At 50.3% G+C, this 18,869-nt stretch overlaps 1 protein-coding gene across 3 annotated transcripts in view; it reads right to left on the bottom strand.

Moving 5' to 3' along the window:
* Nucleotides 1–18,509, bottom strand: part of FXYD6 (FXYD domain containing ion transport regulator 6) — a 39,998-nt gene extending 21,489 nt beyond the window's left edge. For 2 of the 3 annotated variants that reach the window (XM_003253205.3, XM_012495929.2), the window contains exon 1: nt 17,924–18,509. The gene's annotated coding sequence lies outside the window, so the exon portion shown is untranslated. Of the gene's footprint in view, nt 1–9,510; nt 9,696–17,923 lie in introns of those variants that run through there. The other variant, XM_030829655.1, reaches the window with a different exon arrangement.
* Between the last annotated feature and the right edge of the window lie 360 nt (nt 18,510–18,869).

Raw genomic sequence — 18,869 nt, 5'->3', positions numbered from 1 at the left:
GAAACAGGGGTAAGGACCACACTCAGCCTCACACCCCCAAGTCTGTGCCCTAAACACTCTCCTGTCAAAGTTCCTAAGCCACAGGGACCCAGAGTCATGGCCCAGGTTCGTCCTCTGTTTTTGTAAAACGGAGGGTCGATTCTGCTTCATTTTCTTTTTCTTTCTTTCTTTCTTTCTTTTTTTTTTTTTTAAAGACAGTCTCGCTCTGTCACCAGGCTGGAGTGTGCAGTGGCGCAATCTTGGCTCACTGCAACCTCTTCCTCCCAGGCTCAAGCGATTCTCCTGCCTCAGCCTCCCAAGTAGCTGGGACTACAGGTGCGAGCCACCACGCCCAGCTAAGTTTTGTATTTTTAGTAGAGACGGGGTTTCACCATATTGGCCAGGGTGGTCTCCAACTCCTGACCTCCCGTGATCCGCCCAACTCAGCCTCCCAAAGTGCTGGGATTACAGATGTGAGCCACCACACCCTGACGATTCTGCATCATTTTCAACCCCTTCTGGGAGGCTGCTCAAAAGTCCCTTTGCTTATGTGGCTATGAGATACAGCTCCTGCCTCCTAGACACTGTACAAGACCCCCGCCCCAAGCCAGTGTGTCCCGACCCCAGGTCCAGCCACACCCAGTTTGGCAGGACACTGTGGAGCCACTGGCGGGCGAATGTGAATCCCCTGAGGAGGGAGGTCCGGGGTTGGAGCTCCTTGTGCCTTTACAAAGCACACCCCTGACTCACACTGCACATTTCCCAGGCAGCAGCCTTGAACCAGAAGGCTGGACACAGAGGTCAGCCTGCATCATAGGAGCCCTTCTATGGCTGCCACAGAAGAAACTAGAGGAATTAAAAATTCTGAGATGAAAACCCACACTTGAGGCCCAGTCTGGGGGTCTGTATTAGATACAAGAGGTAATAATTATAATCACGACAAACGATACAGGCCAGGCACTATTCTTAGTGCTTTAAATATTTATTCTCACTTAATCCTTAAATATAACCCGATGGTAACACTGATAATGTGCACGTGTGGCCCTTTCATGAAATCCAAGACCTAAGGAGGCCTTAAAAAGCCTTCGGAGCCAGTCCCTTGTCTCCAAAAGCTCTTGCTTAGCACAAATAAATCAGACTGTCCTCCCCCTATTTTCCTTCCAAACAGTAAGACTTGCTAAGGTCTTAGGAATATAAAGATCCCACCTCTCTCCCAGTACTGTCCAGTCTGTCTGTGATAATTTTGAGTCCGGAGCTTCCCTGTTTGCATCCTTAGTCTGGTCGTACACTACTCAGATCCACACTATAGCAATAGCCACCTGCACCAAGCTCACCCTCACTGCACAGCTGGGGTCATGGGAGAGGCCTGTTTTCATCACCTGCTTGCTCCCCTGTGTGAGAGAGTGAGGAGTTGGGCTCCGTGTCTGCCGAAGGCCTTTTGTTATCGTCAAAAGCATTTTACAGGGAAAGAAACTGAGGCAGGGAAAGAGAGGTGCCCTGGAGAATAAGTGCAGGATTCTGGACTTCAGCCCTGCTCTGTCTGCCTGGCTGTTGGTGGAGGGCAGGGAGTCTTCCTGCTATGAGTAGGTTTCCCTCTATCCCAGAGCCAGCCCCAAACTCCAGCCCTCAGGCCCCACCTCACCGGGAGGGATCACATCCACTTGGGGGCAAAGAGCCATGAGGGGCCACCTGCACTGTGGCTCTTTGAAGGGCCCACCTTCTCTAGATAGCTGCCACCCTGTTTTCTCATTCCCATCCCAGTCCAGGAGGCTGAGGCAGCAAGACACAGCTACCTGAGAGAGCTCTGCGCGGAGAACCACAATGCAGGGGCTCCCACCTCTGGATGAACATTTACTAAGCTTCCAGCAGCTCTAGCTTCATATATATTTGCACGCTAGAGAGACAGCAGAATGTACAGTCCTGCCGGCTCACCCCTGAGAAAGCACTGATACTCACTTGTTGGACAGAGAGCTGTTTACTTGGGTAGGGGATTTTTAAAAACAGGCTACAGAACTCTGCAGCTGATTAGGCCGTGGGTGAGAGCATGGGGTGCGCGCAGCGCAGAATCAGTGCAGAATCTGCCAGTCCGTTCCCTTGTCCACTTTCCAAGGCTATGACCAAGGTCAAGTGAGATAACACGTGTGAAGGTTCTTTGCAAACTGTAAAACACCCTGATAACAACATGTAACATTCGTAAGGTGCTAATGCCATGCCAAGTGTTGTTCAAATGGTTATATAACTCATTCTACCCTTATAATAGTCCTAAGAAGCAGCTATTATTACGATCATTCCCTTTACACAGATGGGCAGACTGAGGCCAGAAAGATTAAGTAAGCTGCCCAAAATTCCAGAACTAGAAAGTAGCAGAGCCTAGATTCAACCTCAAGCAACCTGGCTCCAGGGTCCTTGCTCTGAGCACTCAGCTCTCCCTCCTCTCTGCCACTCAGTGGCTCTGTGGCCTCAGCAGCGTTACTTGGCTTCTCAGAGTCTTGGCTTCTGCAACTGCAAGATTGGCATAACAGCATGCATCTTGGGAGCAGTGAGGGTCAGATGAGGTGTCCTTTGTGCCCACATCAGTCTCCTCTTCTGTGAATGGCATCCCCTTTTGGAAGGGAGCTGCTCTGCCCCCACTCCAACCCGGCTGGTCTACGGGAGACTGCCAATCTCAGCTCCTCCCCTGTAGCTAAAAGACACGGTAGGAAAGACCTCAGTGTCTTGCCGGATGTTAGGAGGAGGAGTCTGTTGGGGGAGAAGTCGGCCAACAGCTGACAGGTTGACAGGTACAGAGCTGGCAGGGGAGAGAGGCAGGGAGGAGGGGCCCAGAGAGCTTCCTAGCTGTGCCTCAGGCTCCTGTGTTCCCAAACCAGAGGGCCACACCCTTCCTGAGTCTGGCTCTGTAAACTGATACCCCTGCTTCGACTCAACTAGATGGAGTTCTGTTGCTGTCATTTGCAATGAAAAGAGACGGCCTGTGGACGGAGCTGAGTACAGCCTGGCGAATAGTAACCGCTGGTGAAGCATCACCTGTTAGTATCATTACTGTATCACTCCCCAACTCTGTCCTTGGCTTCCTCCTTCATTTCTACCTTTTCCAGGAAAATGAAAAGATAAACAGAGATGGGGGCTAGGGAGAGGGCCCCAGTTACTTCCTCCCCCTTCCCTTCCTTTTAACATTGTCCTCCAACCACTGGAAGGCTCCAGGGTCCTTGTGTGGTCACAGGGTGTGGAGGGGCCTCGTGCGGTCACAGGGTGTGGCGGGGCCTCGGGCCCACAGCTGACACCAGCTCCCAGCCACTGCCTTTTCCTGCCTCAAGACAAACAGCCTATGTCATCCAGAGCTGCAGACATGTGGCCCACGGAGGACACATCTGGCTGGGACAGCTAAAGCAAGGGACATATCTTCCCAGGCCCAAACTGAGGGCGCCCCCATGAGAGACACAGAAGCAAGACAGGCAGAGGACATGAGGCAGCAGGAGAGGACAGAAAACCCGGAGGAGGAGAAACTGAAAAGGCGATGCCCCAGAGGAAGTGGCAGAAGCAGGCAAAGGAAAGAGAAAGAAAGAGGCTTCAAGACGGGAAGAGGCTGGCCCAGGGGCCAAGTCCCCGCAGAAACTGAGCTGGAAAATGGGAAGGAGGGACACAGGTGGTGAAGCCAGGAGAGGTGGAGGCTGCTGAGAGAAGAGAATTGGCTTTGGAGGAAGCATCAAGCAAGCCCTCACGTCATCCTCCTCCTTCTGAGGCCTCGGCTGCCCTGGGTGCCTCCACCATGCCCTGCGTGCCACACTCACACAGATGCGCCAAAAAGCAGAGACAGGAAAATGCACCAGGGCAGGGTCTGAGAAGGAAAAGTCAACAGACAGCTACTGTTCCTGGGAGAAAACATCTCACACCCTTCCCTGGCTACAGGGCCGCTGCCCAGAAGACACAGTGTCTCTGCTGGAAAGAGACCAGAAGCCTGCGGCTATCCCAGACTGAGGCCCAGCCCACAAGGTCCTCAGCCACCTCCTCTGGTCACCATGTCCAATCTTCTTCCTTCACCAAGGTCATTCGAGGAGAAGCCACTGCCTCCCACAAAGGGCCCCTTCAGGGTATCTCTCTAGAAGGGTTGGGCCCTGAGACACACAGGCAGGGCCAAATGGACTTCTGCAAAATCAAAGTGCTGTTCCTAAGATGGCCCTGTTCCTCCAGCCTCCTTGGGTTGAGGAGGTCACGGCAAGATGTATCAAGATACGAACTCTTGTCCCTCAGCCCTGGGCCATTCAGTGTATCTGTCACTGTCAAAAGAGAAAGGGGAGCTGCTGTGTCTTACATGTTGCATATTCCTGTTCCCTGCCCACATTGGTCAAAGGGGATGATGATGATGATGATGATGTGATGATGTTAATAACGCCAATCATTTATAAGACACCTTATTCACCAAACAACATTACAACCATTAGCTCAAAGAAACATCACAACTCCATGGGATGTTGGTTATTGCTGCCATTTTACAGATTAGAAAAGGAGAGGCTCAGGCTTATACTATTGCCCAAGGCCCAACAGCTAACAAAAGCATACCTGGAACTGTCACTAATTCTGCTGGTGCCATGCACCTTCCACTCTTTCTTGCTGCCTCCCTGGCACATGTGGAAATGGGCAGGAACTACGGGAAATAAAATTGGAGGCCCCAATTTATTCCTGGAATGCAAAAATGGTTCAACATATGAAAATCAATCAATATAATATACCACATTAGCAAAACAGAGGGTAAAAAACCACATGATCATCTCAATTGATGCAGAAAAAGCATTTGACGTCAACATCCTCCCATGAGGAAAACATTCAACAAATTAGGAATAGAAGGAAACTACCTCAACATAATACAAGCCATAAGTTTAAAAAAAAAAAAAAACCCACAACAAACATCACACTCAATGGTGAAAGACTTAAAGCTTTTCCTCTAACATCAGGAACAAGGCAAGGATATCCCCTTTCACCATTTCTATTTAACACAGTATTGGAAGTCCTAGCCAGAGCAACTATGCAAAATAAACAAATAAGTAAAAGGCATCCAAATTGGAAAGGAAGAAGTAAAATGATCTCTGTTCACAGATGGTATCATCTTATACATAGGAAACCCTAAAGATCACACATAAAAACTGTAAGAACTAATAAATTCTGCAATGTAGCAGGACACAAGGTCAACACACAAAAAACAATTGTATTTCTATACATTAACAATTAAAAATCTGAAGAAGAAACTAAAAAAACAACTCCATATCATAATATCAAAAAGAATAAAATATTTAGAAATTAACCAAGATGATGAGAAACTCATGCAATAGAAACATTTCTCAAAAAAATTAAAGAAGATGTAAATACACGGAAAAAATAGTCCATGTTTGTAGAGTGAAAGACCTAATATTTTTAAGAAATTAATACTATCCAAAATGATCTATAGATTTAATGCAATCCCTATCAAAATCCCAATGACATTTGTTTGTAGAAACAGAAAAACATATGCTAAAATTCATATGGAATCTCAAGGGACCCTGGATAGCCAAAAAAATCCTGAAAAAGAACAAAGCTGAAGGACTCAAGCTTCCTGATTTCAAAATTTACTAGTGTGTGACATAAGAACAGACATATATACACCAATAGAGTAGGATAAAGTCCAGAAGTAACCCCCACAGATGTGGCCAAAAGATTTTTGACTTGGGTGCCAAGACCATTCAATGGGGAAAAGACAGTCTTTTCAATAAGTAAGTGCCAGGAAAACCAGATGTACACATGCAAAAGAATAAAGGTAGACCCTTACTTAACGCCATACACAAAATTTAACCTAACTGGATCCATGACCTACACGTAAAACCTAAAACTTAAAACTCTTAGAAAAAAACACAGCAAAAGCTTTATGACATTGGATATGGCAATGGTTTCTTGAATATGACAATAAAGGCACAGGCAACAAAAGAAAAAAATAGACACAGTGGACTTTTTTTTTTGAGATGGAGTCTCACCCTGTCGCCCAGGCTGGAGTGCAACGGTTCAATCTCGGCTCACTGTAATCTCCACCTCCGGGGTTCAAGCAATTCTCCTGCCTCAGCTTCCTGAGTAGCTGGGATTACAGGCGCCCACCACCAAACCCAGCCAATTTTTGTATTTTTAGTAGAGACAGGGTTTCTCCATGTGAGTCAGGCTGGTCTGGAACTCCTGACCTCCGGCCTTGGCCTCCCAAAGTGCTGGGATTACAGACATGAGTCACCGCGCCTGGCCGAAAAATTAGACTTTATAAAAATGTAAAAATGTTGTGCATCAAAAGACACAATCAACAGATCAAATATACCACAGAGTGGAAGGAAATATTTTCAAATCATACATCTGATAAGGAATTAATAGAGACCTCCTAAAACTCAACAACAAAAAAAGCAAACAATCCAATTCAAAAATGAGCAAATTACTTGAACTAACATTTCTCCAAAGAAGATATACAAATGGCCAATAAGCACATGAAAAGATGCTCAACCTCAATAATAATTAGGAAAATGCAAATCAAAACTACAATGAGTACCACCTCATATCCATTAGGATAGCTGCTATAAAAAAAAGAAAGAAAGAAAATAACAAGTGTTGATGAGGATGTGGAGAAATTGGAACCATTGTGCACTGTTGCTAGGAATGTAAAATGCACAGCTGCCATGGAAAACAGTAGAGTGGTTCCTTAAAATATTAAAAATAGAATTCCCATATGATCCAGCAATTCCACCTCTGGATATATACCCAGAAGAATTGGAAATAGAGCCTTGAAGAGATATTTGTAAACCCATGTTCATAGCAGCATTATTCACAACAGCTAAAACACAGAAGCAACCCAGGTGTTCATCAGCGGATTAATGGATAAGCAAAATGTGGTATATACACATAAAGGAATATTATTCAACCTTAAAAAGGAAAGAAATTCCAACACATGGATGAATCTTGTGCCCAGCAGCTGTGAGATGGACAGAGACTGAGGAGGAACATAAGAATGCTTGTGGTGAGGTTGAACATCCTGGCCAGGCACGGTGGGTCATGCCTGTAATCCCAGCACTTTGGGAGATCGAAGCGGGTGGATCACCTGAGGTCAAGAGTTTGAGACCTGTCTGGCCAACATGGTGAAACTCCATCTCTACTAAAATACAAAAAAATTAGCCAGGCGTGGTGGTGCGTGCCTGTAGTTTCAGCTACCCAGGAGGCTGAGGCAGGAGAATTGCTTGAACCCAGGAGGTGGAGGTTGCAGTGAGATTGTGCCATTGCACTCCAGCCCGGGTGACAGAACAAGACTCCATCTCAAAAAACAAAAAAGAGTGCCTGTGGTGAGGCTGAGCATCTTTTCATGTCCTTATTGGTTCCAGCAACAACATGGATGAACCTTGAGGACGTGATGCTAAGTGAAATAAGCCAGTCACAGAAGGACAAGTACCATATGATTCCACTTATATAAGGCCCGTAGAGTGGTCAAAATCAGAGACAAAAAGGAGAATGGTGGTTGCCAGGGGCTCTGGGGAGGGGAAATGTGGAGTGAGTGTTTAATGGGTATGGAGTTTCAGTTTCACAAGACGATCGGAGTTCTGGAGATGGATGGTGGTGATGGTTCCACAACAATATGGATATATTTACCTCGCCGCTGAAATGTACACTTAAAAATCATAGTACATTTTATGTTATGTGTATTTTACCATACTAAAAAAAACTGGGGGGAAAATGGGTATAGGTGATGGGAAAAAAAATGTTGACCCTAAGCTGGGCTCACTTGAGGGTGTTCTTACCCAGGCCAGGGAAGAATAACCCAAAATACAGCTTTTCAAACTTTGGCAAGCATTATCCCCTTTTTCCTCCTTTCACATTTTCTTGCCCAACTGTGTTCTGCTGACTATGACTGAGGTTGGGGTAAGGCTGGGACCCTGGGGCCTGTTAAGAGGAGAGGTCGTGGCATGTCTGTTACCCATTGTCGGATCCCAGCTGTTCCCAGTGATGCCCCATCAGTCCCCGCTGAGCTCTGGCATCAGCACAGGCACTCCTGTGTCCCTCTCAGCCTCTGTCCATCTCATAGCTGCTGAATGCCCTGCTGCACTTTGCCTAGCAGAATACCAGTGCATTTATGCTGAGTACTGGATGGAGTCCCAGACCAGTTGTAGGCTATTCTGTCCACTAGAGCTCAGCTCAGGGTGGATGCCAACAGAACTACTAGCCGGCAGCCTTTCACCGTGGGCTGCAAAGCTGCAGATCACCTTTTTTTCTGGTATGGCTCAGAATTAGATGAGGGTGTAGAATCGAAATAAAGGCCACCCCTACTCAAAAATGTATCTGCCTCCACAACAATTCTTCCCAAGGAGAGACGTTTAAATGTCACGACATCACTACAAGAGAAATACTCCCAGTCCTAACAGTCATTTATATCCTGCCCTGAGTTATTTAATCAGATTGCTTTCCACAGCAGAGAAATTTGCCTGCATTTAGGTGGAGAAACTGGGGGAGAAAGAGAGTACTTTTGGAACAAGGTGTAATTTTGGAAACAATGGCACCCTTATCCTTCCAGTAACCAAGTTAACAAATATTTATTGATGGCCTAATGTTTTTCCAGGCACTTCACTCATCACTGAGGGCACTGCAGTGAGCAAGACAGACACAGTCCCTGCCTCCCTGCCTGACAGAGCTTACGGCCTCACCAAGTTTCCAGGGGTTCCTCTCTCCTTCCCCATCTCCACACTGCATCTGTGGCAAAGTCCTAGCCATGCTCGCACTTGCAGTATCTCTCTAATCAGAACGTTCTTTCCATCACTCCTCTGGGTAACTTACCTAATAATGCAGTAGCTGGATGCATCTTTAACCTCCTCCTTCCCCTCTGTCCTGGACACTGATTACTGCAGGAGTAACCTTTCTAAAGTGTATTCCCAATACCTCCCTCCCAAACTCAAAGGCATTCAGTGGTGCCTCTATGTCCTATTTAGTTTTTTAAAATCCAAACTTATTTTTGGCGTATGAAAACCTCTAAGTGTACCTCTCTCCTACCCCTCCAGTGTCTTCTCATTATTTTCCGCTAAGATGGTCTATGTTCCATCTTCTGCCACGTGTGTCTCTAACTGCGTGCCTTTGTATATTCTGTTCCTTCTACTTACAATGCCCTTCCCTTCCTTGTTTATTCCAGTTCTCAACTCTGGTTGTACCTTAGGATCACATGAACAGCTTCAGAAAAAAAAAAAAGAAAGAAAGAAAAAAGATGCCTGGATATCAACTCAGCCACATTCAGCTCTAAACCTGGGCGGTATAGCCAAGGGCAAGACATCGGTAATTTTGAGAATCTCCCCCACTCATTCTGATGTGCAGCCAAGGTTAATAAATGCTACCTTTGTCCAGCTGCCACTCCACGTAGACCCCTTTCTCCAGACTCCAAGAGCGCCTATTGCCTGTTGTTGGCACTAATTTGGCACATAGCACATTCTGTTTCATGCTCACTTCATTAAGATTCTCCTATCAGAAAAGTCTTTGTGCTACCCCATGATCTGTCCTCACCTGGGATGGTTAGGACGGCCGAAACTGCTGGCTGATGGATTGGTATGTTTGTCTCGAGGAGCGGAGAGAACACAGCTCCAGTCACCAGGCCTTGAAACTGTGCTGCGTGGGGGGCATGAAAGGGATGGAAAACCCAGTCCTGTCAATGTCAACAGCAATGAATCATGCTGATTGTATCATCTTGGTGTGATGTGATGAAAACAACACTTTTCCTCTGTGATCTTCCTCCCTAAAACCCATCACTCCAGTCTAATCATGAGGAGAGCATCGGACAAATCCCAACAGGACCACATCCTACAATACACCAGACCGGTGACCCTCAGAACTGTCAAAGTCCTGGGAAGCCTGAGAAATGGTCACCACCCAGAGGCACCTAAAGAGGCACGACTCAATGGAGTGTGGTATCCTGGATGGGATCCTAGAACAGAAAAAGGACATAAGGTACAAACGAACGACATTTTAATAAAGTGTCAATGTTAGTAAATATTATTGTACCAATATTTGTTCATTAATTGTAACAAATGTACCACCCTAATGTAAGATCGTAACAATAGCAGAAACTGCATGCCAGGGGAGAAAATTGGAACTCATACAATCTGCCCAAGTTTTCTGTAAATCTAACTGTTCTAAAAAGATAGTCTATTCGTAGAAAAATAATAAAAATTCAAAAATTCAGTTAAAAGCAATCCTCAACCCCATCCCAGCACTCTGGCTCCTGCTCACCTTCCCGGCGTTTGGTGAATCTGTAACAGGAGCTGGGCTTCTCTGGTTCAGAGCCACAGAGCAAACAAACAACCATCAAGGGCTTTTAAAGCTGCCTTTTAAAACAAGTGCTTTGGGTTGACCAGAGGCCACAGATCCATCAGTGGAAAATGCACCCAGTTCCTTCAATTTGCATTTTAAATGCCCATCAAATAAACAATTAAGCATCAATTATTGTTAAATCGCCTAACTTGAAATGATTGCCTGCCCCGCCCAGCCAGCAATGTTCCAGAGAGGAGCTGATGAGGAGACTGGACAGAGACTGGCAAAGGAAAGGACAGAGCAGAGGGTGGTGAAATTCCAGCAGTCCACAGCTCAAGGAGGCTGCAGACACTGCTGAATTCCCCAAGCTGCCAGGAAGGCAGCTGGACAGTCTAGGAGCATGACAGGGCACCTCCACCCAGAGCATCACTGTGGCTGACACCTCCCAGGGTGGCCTTTCCCTCTCCAGTCAGGCGCCTTCAGTAGCCCAATGGCTGGAATGCTGCCCCTCCATCCCTTATTCATGGAAGAGGGGCACTCCCACTGCTAGGGTGCCGGAGGCTGAGTCGTCAGGTCCCCTGGACTCAACCGGCCCAGACCCAACTCAGCCCGGCTGCACAGGGTAGAGCAGGAGGGGCAAAACTCTCTTGTCATATAGCAGGACTTATTTTTAACCTGGAGGCACCTTTATCTTTAACATGAAAACATGAAGTTCTTTCTAGGGAAGAGAAACTTGGATAGAGGAAAAAGAAGAAGAAGAAGAGAGACAGAGAGAGAGAGAGTGAGAAAATAACTGACTGTGAAAAGAAATAAGGCCTCTTCCTCAGAAACAGAAACGGAATTCACAAATCACAAACCCAGGCCTGTTTTCTGGAAGTCTCCCTGGAAAGATCCCAAGCTGGACCATGAGCGGAGGCATGGTGGAGAGAACTTAGCCCCCAGTCTTTCAGTGCAGGCCTGGCTTTGCCCTACCGCTGCATGCGGGTCACTGTCATTCCAACCACATCCCCTCATCCTTGGCCCTCTCTGCCTACATCAGATATTCTGAACTGGGACAGCCCCATTCTCACGGCCCGAGCCCCCTTCCCAGGTCTTGCTGTCACCTCACCGTCACTGACAGCCGTGACACTGTGGCATCCCAGCCATTACCCATGGACTTCTCACAACAGCCCTCAGAAGCAGGCACACAGAACAGTACTGCGAGGCCAACTCAGGCACAGGCCAATGCCGCGCCTTGCCCAGAGGGAGTCAGAGTGGGATTCAGGCCTCCTGCCTGCCAGCACAGGGGCTGAGGCCCCTCTGGTTCCCCAGGAGATCTCAGTCTGGCTCCAGAGAGTCTCAGTGGTGAGTGGTATTGCACAGAAGCCACAGGCTGGGGCCCCAGCAGGCTGCACGCCCCAGCAGGGCGTGATGGAGTCAGGCCAGGATGGGATCACCTCCCCCACACACCTGCTGACAAAGGCCCATTCAAGACAGGACAGACAGCAGTCCCAGCAGCAGACACAGAAACCCAGAGCAGCTGCCAGGGCCAGGAACCCAGAAGCCAGGCCCACGCCACCCTGCCCACAGCCAGGCCACAGCACCAGGCAGCCCCCTTTGCTCTCTCTACCTACCTCTTTAGAAGGACAGCTCTGGCCTGCATGTTTCAGCCTACAGGGCACTTTGCACAATTTCATATTGTCTCCCTTTTAGGGGTAGAAGTGGCATGAAGATGAACCCTGACCCACAGGCCTGGATACCCAGAAATGTGCCCTGCCTTTAGAGGAGGGGGCTGTTGACCTGACTCTGTCTCTGTTTCAGGAAACACATTATCCCCTCCCTCCCCTCAGTGCATCCTCATCCCCACAGAGCCAAGGCCTACACCCCTTCCCACATAGGGCTGTCACCAGTGTATGTCCCCATCACACCATAGCTCCCTGGGAGCACAGGCACACCCTGGCCATCTCTGGATCCCTGGCACTGAGCACAGCAGCCGCTCAATAAATGTTGATGTGTGAATGAAAGGACACTTCAGCATCATTATCCCTTTACGTCGAATCCATTCTAAGCTCAGAACAACCAAAGGATCTGTAGGGAATTTTTCAGGCATTTAAAACTTTCTCAGCATCCTCCGTCCTCCATTGCCTCATTTCTAATCTCTGTGTCTCTGTCAAATCCCAGCTACCAAAATGCTGTGACGAATCAGCCTCTCTCCTTTGACTTCAGCTTTTAAGCATCTCTCAGACCTCAGATGAGGTCAAATTCTTAGTTTCTAGACTCTACCAAAGCAAGTGGGAGACTGAGATGACGCATGGTAATGAAGGGATGTGCATCTTGGGAATGTGTGGTGTGCACCGGGGTATGGGAGACAGCCGGGAAGGGCAACCGGGTGTCCACACCTCCTGGTGGTGAGGACTCTTCCCCATGCGTGTCACAGCACACGTACTGCTCACTGGGCTTTCTCCACGTGTCTGACACCGTGCCAGGCACTGTGGGGAGAACAGACCTGCCATTGAGAGGAGGCGCAGTGGAGCGGGCAGGGTGGGGGGAGGTGGGTCGTGTCCATCCGCAGCTAAAATGCAGGTGTGAGCTCTCAAGGAAGAACTGACAGGACATTCACGGTATATGAGTTTGTTTATTGGGAATTTTAATGCCTGTTTATTGGGAATATGGAATAATTACTTGAAAGAATAAACACAGGAGGAGCCGCAAAGGATGATATAACAATAATAATGCCATTCTAATAATCCTAATAATGTGTCATTACTATCATTATTACAGCAGCTGATATCTCCTGGGTGTTTACTCCATGCTAGGCAGCATGCTGAGCCCTTTACACAGCTCACCTCATACTGTCCTCACACTCATTTGACAGGTAAGGAAACCGAGGTTTAGGAAAGTGAATAAATCTAGGAAGCATCCGAATCCAGTTTAGAATCCAAGTTTGTGTGTCTACAAAGACTGTCACCCTCTACTCGGCACATTCCAGCAAGGGCCTGAGCTCAGGCAGCGGGTGAGACAGTACCAGGCTTCGGATGACCATCTGAAGAAGGTGCCTACAGAGGTGGCTGCAGCCAGGTCACACTGAGCCTGGAGTGCCTGCACCACGTACCTGTGCTTATTAATAGGCACTGGTGAGCCTAGGGAGGTTTTTGAGCAGAGGAGTGGCAAAGCTGGACCTGAGCTGTAACATCAATGGGTAAAATGGAGTGGGCTGAGAGGGTGGACGTTCACAGGCCATCACCATGGTCTGAGAGACTGCAGCTCTTCGGGCGAGGTGAGAGGGCGTGTGGGAATGTGTGAGCCCCTGCCTCCCTGTCGGGTGTGGGAGATGATGTATGTGTGAGGAAGGGAACGTGTGTGAGAGTGTAAGTGCACCTGTGATTGCATGGAGAGGCTCTTCCTATGGAGGAAGAAGGTCGCAGGGCCTCCTGGTAGGATGTGGACATGAGGTGGACAGTGGGGGAGAGGACGGAACAGGACAAGCCCATTGATCTACCTGAGCAGGAGGGCTCCAGAGAAGGAGAAACCTCAGAAGCCCACAGGGCCTGCCTGACATATGAGGGGAACATTTATTAAAAGGGTGAACGAGGGAGTTTGAAACCTTAGCCCCTGGTCTCTCAGTGTGGGCCTGGCTTTGTCCTCCAGCTGCATGGGGGTCACTGTCATTCTACCTACATCCCCTCATCCTTGGCCCTCTCTGCCCACATCAGATATTCTGAGCTGGGGCAGCCCCATTCCCATGGCCCCAGTCTGGTCCATGGGGCCCCAGCCCCCTTCCCAGGCTGTGAACTCCCTCCCACATCTTTGTAACAAACATGTTCCTGCGCAGCCTCCAAGCTGGCTTCATCCCTTCCCAGGTCGGGACCTCTCCCTCCCCGGATTCTGGAGCAGAGACGACGCTGCCAAATTGGTTCCATGCTTTTGTTTCGGCCGGAGATGTCCTGCCTCTCATCAGGGACAGTGTCAGAGCACTGTGTTCCCGACCGGCTCCTCTCGTTGCAACTCTCCAGCTGGCCAGGGGTTCTCCCTGCATAAGATTTCACGGACCTCCAAAATGACAGCCCAGTCCTCTCCAGTTGTCTCCTCCACGGAACAACTCTTTAAAGACCCCTCCCCCGCTCCGCCTCCAGTGTGCAGCCTGGTAGAAAAGGCGAGGTAGACCACAGCGTCCAGGAGGAGCCGGCTCCCTCGGCCCTAAAGGAAAAACTTGGTTTCAGCTTCTTGGGCACCTTCTGCCACACTGGGTGAAAAGGAGACTTTCTCCAGGGTAACCAGAGCCCAGCCCCTTCCTGCTCAGCTCAGCTGCAGCCCTGTATTATGAAATAATGAGTACTATTTGGTACCTGGAGAGACAAGGGATCTATTTCAAGATTGTATAATCCACACAAATTTAGAGGAAGACATGCCTTGGAAATCATGAATCTAAACCCCATATTGACAGATGCGGAAACAAAGGTCTAAAATCTGAAAGGCTTTCAGTTGCTGAAGAGCTGTCTAAGCCATTTCTGGATTTCACCAGAAGCCCAGTTTGCATCCAAAGGGTTATTTGCGCAATAAACACATTTGCCTTTCCGTAGCACAGCAGCTCAGGGGCAGAGCTGGGGCTAGAACCCAGCCTTTCCACTTCAGGCTCGCCTGCCTCCTTGGGGCTGTGCCTTTTGTGACTGGTTTGCTTCCTCCAGGGTGCTCAGAAGGTGATTTGTTCGAAGGGGAGTCTTGGGGGGCTACCTGGCACAGTCTGCCATCCAGATGGCAGCCGACTAAGTCCAACAAGGTTGGGAGGAAGAGATGAGGTGTTCTTATTTAGGGGAGATCGGGGTGGGCTGACTCCCCCAAGGCTGTCAGGGAATTTCCAGGGTCTAGGAAACTGCCCCTTCTCCCCCGTCTCCTTGCCACAGCTTCCAGCCTTGCCTTCCAAGAAAACATAGTGAAGTAGGCTCCCAGTTGTACCCGCCCACTAAGGGACCCTCATTTTGGAAGGGCGTCCCAGTCACCAGCCGACCAAAGGCTCTCCCTCCAAAGGGTTCCATCAACCCACCATGTCTGATGGTGACTGAGAAAAGAAAGCAAGGGATGCAGGACAGGCAGTGTGAAGGCCAAAATCCTGGCTGAGGAGTTAGAAGGCCTCAGTTACTGGCCATGTGACTGCTGAGCCTCAGTTTCCCCCACTGTGTTCCGACTGGATGCTCCCTCAAGGCCTCTTCCGGCTCTGAGAAACCTAGGATTTCGATGTCAGGGACTGTGTCTCCCTCCTCACCTTCATGTCCCCAGCAATTAATACACAGTAGACACTTCAAACAGTTCTTTGAAGGATTGAATGAAACCGGTCCTCAGGTCAGTGTGAAGATCCTCAGGTCAGTGTGAAGATCCGCTGGAAGCCAGGAAGGAAATGCTTCCCCCAGGCGCCTACCGTCTGACAACCATAGAAGCCACACGTCTTGGGAGAACCCTGGCAAGCCTAGAGCCCTTTGCACACCCGCTTCCTCTCCTAGATGCACAGATCTGTTTGGAGGAGCCAAGGGGCAAGCAGGAAAACATGCCAGGAAGAGAGGGTGGCCTGAACCCCAGGCAAGGGCGGGTAGCCCTAACTTTCGCTTTCTTGACTCCTGTGGCCCCTCTCCTTCCCTCTTTCTGGTTTCCCTCCCCTTCCTGCCTCCCTGGCCTGGCCTCCTCGGCCTTCCTGGGACTGTAACCACTTTTCCTTCTCTCCTTTGTGGGGGCTCAGAGCCTCCAATGATCCCAGAGCTGGCCTGATCCTCTGCTGGTGAGGATGACTCCCAGAGCCTCAGGCTTTCTCTGGGTCAGGGAGGAGAGCAGCGGCAGTGGACAGATTGAAATTCTGGTCAGTGCCCAGCCTCTGGAGCCCAGCACCTGGGAATGGCTCTCGTTAACACCTGGAGCTCCGGACTAGGGCTTTGAGAAGGGAAAAGGGCTGCGCCCACTCTTTATCCAACCTTCCCTTCCAGGTTTAGGGAAGGGGCTCCTCTTTTGAGGGAATCTGACAGTGCCTTTCCCTCCACCTTCCTCTGCAGGGTTCCCAGGGAGATGTTAGGGTTTTCCTTCTGGGCTTCCTGAGCCTCCATATCTTCCCCTCTACACCCCTAGAGAGGTGGCTGGATAAGGAAGGAAACTGCCCTCTCTCTCCCCTGCCTCAGCCCAGCCTGAGACTTATTTAGATGTAGTGTGTGTGTGTGTGTGTGTGTGTGTGTGTGTGCATGCACAGTGCAAGTGTAGGGTGTCAGTGTAGCATTGTAGGTGGTTTGTGGTGGTGCGGTATATATGCGGTGTGTTTGGTGTGTATGTGTGTATAGGTATGATGTACATGTATGTGTGGTGTGAGTGTGAGGGTGTGTTGATTGCATAGTGTGGTATATGTCTGTATGTGTTTGTGGTGTTGGTGATGTGCAGTGTGTGTGAAGTGGGTGGTGTGAGTAAGGGGCCACTGCAATTGCGTGTAGGAGCCAGATATCTAGGTCTCCTAGCCAGGGATAACCAGTATCTAGGCAACCATATTGGGGGGAGGGGAGGAGATATGGAGGTGAGGAATGGGCAGGAGAAAGAGGGAGGCTGAGAAATGGAGGAGTTTCCATGGCAACGACCAGGCAAGTCACGTGCAAAAGGCTAAGTTGCGGACGTAGACATACACGTCCATAATATGAGGGTGGCTGGATCCCCAGAGGGGGCTCCTTTCAGAGAGGGCCTGAGATGCCCACTGATCCATCTTCAAAGCTGGAAATCTTAGCCCAGCCAGAGAGTACGAAGCCACAGAGACAAAGGAAGTAGTGGCAGAGGGCACACTGGTGGGGAGAAGCCTCCAGTGGCCACGGTCCCGCGAACGTGCAGGCTTGCAGCAGGTAATGAGGCAGGCCCATGTTTCCAGCGAGGCTGCTCCCAGCTCCCACCCTCGGGTGTCTCCTCTACTAGCCACCACTTGTAAGAGCCAGAAGCCAGCGCTGGGAGCCCCAGGCTGCACACCCAACTCTCCACGGAAGCCCGGGAGACACAATAGGGGAGGCTCTGCCAGGGCCAGCCCTGCTGGGGAAAGGGGGCAATGGCGGACCCCAGGGCCCCCCGGAAAGGAAACAGGATTGGATGGATAGACAAGAAGGAGGGAAAAAAATGATGCACTCTCATGAATCCCTGAGCGCTAGAATCCTTCTTTCCCTGCGCCCCCATCCTGTGCCCACTGCCCAGCCCCACCTTCCCCAAGCACCAAACCAGCAAGTTCCATTTTGTGTCGCTCATATGTCCACACTCACACCCAGCCACACGCCCTCGTCCGTAATTCCCCACGCTCCACCAAGTGTCCACAGCTTCCAAGTAACAAAGGGAAAACTCCTCATGGATAAAGGGTGGGCGCAGCCCTTTCCCCTTCTCCTGAAAACCCTGACCCCAAGCTCAAGGCAGCACCGAGAGCAATTCCCAGCCACCAGCGTCACCCCCAGCGCCACAGCCTGCCTCCCCTAGAGGTTCCTCTCTCTTCCGACGCCGATCTCCTTGTTTACATCCCCAGCCCGGTTTCCCGCTGCCCAGGCGGGGACCGCGGCGCAGCTGACCGCGGAGGACCGCACACACCCACTGAACAAACAAAACCCGGCGCTCCCGGCGCTCCAGAGATGGGTCCCCACCGAGCCTCGCCCCTCCTCGGAAAAAGGAGCCAACTTTACCCACCTCCCCAGCCGCCTACCTGCACAGCCGGTCCCCTCCGAGACTTCCTGGAGGACCCGCCGAGTCCCGAGGAGCCTGGGAGTGGCGGGGCTGGGGGCAGGGCGGTGGGTGAGGCTTGAGCTCCTTTCCCGCCTCCCCTCCTCCTAGGAGTCGGGCGGGCTGGGAGGCGCGTCCTGCGGGGGCGGGGGCGGGGGCTCGCTCGGGGCTGGGCTCGGGGACAGCCCACTCCGTGCTGCCGTCCGCTGGCTTCCGGGTAGCGGCCGCGCGCAGACCCCCTCTCCTCCTCTCCCTGCCCGTCCTCCCGCTCCGTGCTCGCGCGCGTCCTCTGCTCCTCTCTCCTCTCGAGGGGCGGAGAGATTTTTCCAAAGGGCGGTCAAGCGTCGAGAAGCAACAGGAGACTGCGGCCGAGGGGGCGTGCAAGCGCCGGAGCGGATTTGCCATCAGCTGTTGCTTTTCGGTTTCCCTCTGGTTAGGGTGGGAAGGGAGCAAGACAGACACAGTGACAGACCTGGTGTCTCTCTACAATAGTAAACCCCGAGGAACGGAAAAATAGGAGAAAATAACCCAGCACCAGACACAGCAGCCCACGTTAATTGGTAGCCTTGGTAATTAAGGGGAATGTGCACCAAAAGCATGAATGGCTGTGTCGTGGGCGCAGGAGCCAGCTCCAGTTGTAGTTGTCATTTTCAGCTAGAGCCAGGTGGGGAGCTAGGGGGGATGGTCCTCACCTGAACCATAGATCTGTTGCCATGAACCCCCTTTTCAAGCCCCATCCAACTCTGGCCCTGGCAGGAGCAGTACCACTCCCTCCTCAGCCCAGTCCCCAAGAGTCAAAATTCATGACGACGAACTTTGAATGTGAAGATGTAAATCCTGGCTCGGCAACCCTGCCTGTGACGCGACTTGGAGCATATCTCTGCACTCAGCTCCTGAGTCTATTTCCTCACATGGGAAAATGGTGATTA

The sequence above is a fragment of the Nomascus leucogenys genome, chromosome 15 (assembly GCF_006542625.1).
Source record: "Nomascus leucogenys isolate Asia chromosome 15, Asia_NLE_v1, whole genome shotgun sequence".
Classification (NCBI taxonomy): Eukaryota; Metazoa; Chordata; class Mammalia; order Primates; family Hylobatidae; genus Nomascus; species Nomascus leucogenys.
This window is presented reverse-complemented; position numbering and strand designations above follow the sequence as displayed.